At 56.2% G+C, this 4,954-nt stretch overlaps 1 long non-coding RNA gene across 1 annotated transcript; it reads right to left on the minus strand.

The window, feature by feature from the left end:
- Positions 1-790: 790 nt before the first annotated feature.
- LOC131278982 (uncharacterized) lies at positions 791-3,797 on the minus strand. The gene is made up of 2 exons (XR_009186330.1): positions 3,705-3,797; positions 791-1,233 (listed from the first exon to the last, which is right to left on the minus strand). It is a non-coding gene; the product is annotated as an uncharacterized lncRNA (long non-coding RNA).
- Positions 3,798-4,954: the final 1,157 nt, after the last annotated feature.

Genomic DNA, 4,954 nt, shown 5'->3' on the forward strand with positions numbered 1-4,954 from the left:
CCTTGCTCAATGCCATAATGCTAACAGCAAATAACAATACACCCATCCACCCTTCACCCAGGGCTTCCTTGTGTCCAACACTGTGCTCAGGGCTTTTCGTGCATTCCTTCTTCTAATCCTCGCAGCCACGCTTGGAGGTAGGTACTGTTGTCATTCCGATTTTTCCATTTTGTGGGATGGGGAAATTAGGTGCTCAGGAAATATATGACAACCAGGGTGTGTGAATAGGAACCTGATTAGAAGAAAATCAGCAAGGAGGTGAGTCACTGAGTTTGCCTCAGGTACCTTAGACTTACTTGCTTAAGTGACTTCACCAAACAAGGGGAAATAGCGGCCTGCAGGTCCCCATGTGGAGGGGGAGGGCATTCACACATTGTCCTTTGGTGCTGGGAAGGTGTGGCCTGCAATGAGGGAGAATGGGGCAGGGGTTCTCTGGGCAGCTGGCCCACAATAGGCAAGGCAGAACTGGCTCCAGTGGGGGAAGAAGGCAGAGTCACACCAGTTGGCTGGGGAGAGGCAGTCCCTGCCCCTTGGCCTTGGGAGTCAGACAGCAAACAAGTTGGCCAGAATGAGCAGGGGCAACCATGTGGGGTCCCCCCACCCGTTTACCCCATTGTTGGCCCCCTAAACAGGCCTGTGGTTGCCAGAGCCATAGCAGAAACAAAAATGTGTGGTGTCTGCCAGGGACCCGCCCAGGACTTGACCCTGCACTGACAAATTCTAGAACTCTATGGCCTTGGAAGATGATCAGATACCGAAAACAAAACAGCCCCCTTTCAAAGCCCCAGAGTACTAGTGCCATTATTTTATGGTTTTCTGCTAACAGTTTTCATTAAAAAATAAACAGTGTTTAGTAAGAGCATTTGATGCAGCATGTCTCCTCTGTGAGTTTCAATTTCCTCATCTGTAAAATGGGTCTATTACTTCTCCTATCCTGCCTTTTCCCAGAGAGGCAGACAAGGATAGATGAGAAGAACTGCAGGAAGCCAAGCTGGGAGCTGAAAAAGGCAGGGCACGTGGGCATGTCCACTCCATTCTCCAGGTCCAGGCCATATCTTGCTCATCTTTGTGTTCCCCTCCTTGGCTCTCCATAGAATGGCAGTGAATACCAGTTGAATGCCAGTCACCCAGCTTTCTTCTGCCTCAGTTTCCCATCCTGTGCACTGGAGAGAGGGCCCTTCTATTTCTCCAGGTGCAGTCAGAATTCAATGATGGGTGCAGAGGAGGCCAAGCCTTAGGAAGAAAACAAGAGGAAAGTAGGAGTGGGTGGCAAGCCCATGTTGTATTCGTAGCATGAGGGGCGCTCCCTCCAATTGTACAAGGTGGTGATGCTCGGGAGCTAGGGCTCTCTTTGCGCTGCCCAGAAAGAAGCTCTCACTGTGCTCCCAGCCCAAGTGCAGGAAGACTGAACACCCTCCCACACCTCCCAAGCCATGCAGCACCCTCCCAGCAGGTGCAGCTAAGGACAAGGCAGGGCTTTGTCTCTCTGAGTCAGTATCTCCGTCCATTATGTCTGCCCAGGGTTTCACCTTATGATGGATGGGCTGGTCACACAGTGTCAAGCAGGGGACATTCTTAGAATCACCAACATTTATCAGCCCAGAATTGGGCCCACCCTGGCCCAAATCTGTGACCCCAACCCATCCTCCTGCCCCATACCCAGCAATGCCAATCACTGTCTTCCTTCTCTCCACTCCTTGACATGTAATGGTCCTTCAGTGAACAGAACCAGGAGGCTTTTAGAGCTGGGAGCATCCTTAGGGGATACTGAGTCCCAGAGAGCTTGCCATGGAGCCCGGCCTGGCCTTTCAGCCTGGGCTTTGTCCTGCTCTCTTCTGTGCTGCCTCTGAAAGTCCAGCATGGGGTCACCGTCCGCAGCCACAGCTGCCCTTCTGTTTAGACAAGGACCTCCTGTGTAGTCCACCGTATAAACGGATAAGACTGAGAGCAGAGGTGACCACCACCCACCACTTCCAGCACACACACTGTGTGCCAAGGGCTCTGCTAAGCTCTCTGTAGCCCTGGTCTCATTCAGTTCTTGCAATAACCCATGAGCAGTTTCCAGCATCATCCCCAATGCACAGCTGAGGAAACTGAGGCTCAGGGAGGTTGAGCAATTTGACTGAGATCACAGAGGCAGCCCTGCTACTAGAGTCCAGCTGATGTGTGCTGGACTCTGGATTCCTGCCCACAGGGCTGGGACCTGGGGTGCCTGGGCCAGGCCTAAACCCAGACCCTGGAGATACAGAGAAGAACAAGTCTCATGGGGCGTAAGGGTCACAGGCGAGACCAAGAGTCTGCTCATGTCAATTTGCTGGTTAACCTTTAAACTGTGACTTTATTGTCCCTCTCCCTCATCTGTGAAATGGGCCTCACGGACCAGCCACAAGGAGCTAATGAGTTCAGTAATGGCTGGAACAGAGCTCTGGGACTCCTGTTAAGTGAGGTCCCGTGAAGGCCATTATCTGCTGGCTGGGCAGGCATCACTTCAGACAGGCTCCCCTTCCCCTTGGGCTGTGGCCACAGCAAGGGGCACCCCCTTCTTAAAGCAGCACAGGTCTCGGGGGCAACCCTTCCCTGGAATCTTGGCATGTCTCAGGTACATCTGGCCCAGCCCCAGCCCCAGCCCCTCGGAGGAGGCGAGGGCAGGCGGCCTCTGCTCAGGCTGCTGCCTGTCATTTCACTAATGCCCTCTAATGGGCCCATTTAGCAGGCCTGTCTCGGCTGTCACCACAGCAGCTAATCGCTACGCCCCCAGCCCCGCAGGGGCCTCTGCTGTCAGCGGCTTTAACTGCTGTGGTGGACACAGAGTTCCACCCAGCCCAGCTCAAGTCGGCCAGTCACGAGCCTCTCCAAACCCCAGGGTCCCACATAATTGCCACTGTTTCCTGGGGGCCCTGAACTGGCCTACACCGAGCAAGTTCAAGGAGTGGAGGGAAAGCAGGACTGGGGACAGATCAGTAGCCAAGTGCTCTTGGCAGGCAGGGGAGAGGGGAGGAGTTGAGAGGCCCTGAAGAGGATCTGAAGTTCAAGTTGGGCTCTGTCTTATTGTGGGACCTGCCTCAACCACCACCACCAAAGCAAATAAGACAAAAATTTAGGTGCAAGTGCTTTGCTCAGGGGACAATCCCAGGAAACACCGTGGGAGGGGAAGGGAGGGAGGCCAGAGATGCAGGAAAGGCATCCAAGGTGCCTGGCAGGCAGGCTGCTGCCGGGGGCACGGCAGCCCCTCCCCACCAGGTCTCTCTGGGCGACCACGAGGAAACTACTCCAGAATTTTCCTGCGGAGGAAACATTCCCGGAAGTCTCGGCGCTTCTGGTCTGCCCGGGCACAGGCCGGGCAGAGCAGGCTCCCGAGGCCAGTAAATCGCCTCCCCCAGGGAGACCTGGGAAGCCCCAGCACTGAGGGGAGCCGGCTGTGGTCAGTGGGCAGGACCAGCAGCTTCTGCTGCAGGCCCCCCCACATCTGTCCCCAAGAGGAAGAGGGAGTGGGATTTGCCAAAAGATGTGGGTGTGGAGCCTCTGAGCTCCTAGGAACCAGGAGCCGAGGCCGCCACCCACCTCTGGCTGTGACAACAGAATCAGCACCCAAATCAGCACTGTGGCACCCCAAGCTCCTCTCAAGCCTCGGTCTTGGTTCAGGCTGTCCCTCCTGCCTGGAATGTTCTCTCCACTCCCATCCCCCATTCCCCTTGTCCCTGTACCTAACTCCTGGTCATTCTTCAGGTTTCGGGTTCAGTGTTACTTCCGCAGAGAGCCTTCCCTGATTCCCCAGGTTAGATCAAGTCCATGATGAACTCACAGGACCAGGACTTCCTCATTCATAGCCCGTCCCAGTAGAAACAGGTTAATAATTTACCTCCTAGGGTTACCTCCAGAGTCCAGGACGGTGCCTAAGGGCAGTGCCTAACCCAGACTACTATTTGTTAAGTGAGGGAATGAATGAGTGGATTTTGGCGTGTCCCCTGCAGGGCCAGGCAGAGTAGGAGGTAACTTTACGTCAGGTGCCAGGGACTGCCAGGGACCCCTCTCGGCCAGTGCTCTCCCGGAGCGTGCAGAGGAAGGCTCCCCTGGCTATTCAGCCCCAGCTCTGTGCACGCGCTGCCCCTCTCTGCCACCCCCGCCCCCAGCATGAACAGCTGCTAGTGGTGGGACTCGAACATGGCTCGGGCGAGGCCAGGCCCTTGACAAGGGAGGCTCTAGGGATCCAGAGCAGTCTCCCCAGCATGGCCTTAACCCTGCAAGGCAGGGGCACCAGGGGCCTTGCCCCCAGCTGCACTCGTGGCCTTGGGAACCCCCAGCGGGCCCCTGGCCTCAGTCCAAGCTGCCTTCTGACAAGGCCAGTGAGAAGACTAAAGGGGACCCCTTGGGACCAGGGGGACCTGGGTGCGGCTCCCACTGGTAGGGGAAGACTTGAACAGTGAAAGCCCGTGAACGACCTCCTGGTTGGGACAATCCCAGGCCCAGGCCGTATAAGGAATGACGTCCTTGGTCACAGCTGGAGCCCGGGCTGGGCGCTCAGGATGTGTTTGTTGACTGGCTGGATGACTGGCCAAGACTTCTCAGATGCTCCCCCCACTCTTCCCACCCTGGATGTTGCTTTTCCTCAGGATTCAGAGCTGGACTTTCTCCTCCTCTCCCTCTGTCTCTTGCTCCTTTCCTCGGCACAGTCTTCTACACCCAAGAATTTACCATCCGTCATTACGCCAATGGCTTCTACGTCTCCATGTGCGGGCCCGGCCTCTCTCTTTGGCCTCAGACCCCGTGTATTTGGGGGTAGGTCCCCTCGGGAACCTCAAACCCAGCCTGCCCCAATGGAACACAGCCCCCTCCCCGAGCGCTGATTCCATGCCTGGATGAACCAACACCGTAGGGGTCGTCGGTGACTTTCCCACCCAACTTCCTTGGCCCAGCCATCGCGATGTGCGTGTTTCACCTGATACATGTCTGGGCC

Source organism: Dasypus novemcinctus, chromosome 6 (genome assembly GCF_030445035.2).
Source record: "Dasypus novemcinctus isolate mDasNov1 chromosome 6, mDasNov1.1.hap2, whole genome shotgun sequence".
NCBI lineage: Eukaryota > Metazoa > Chordata > Mammalia > Cingulata > Dasypodidae > Dasypus > Dasypus novemcinctus.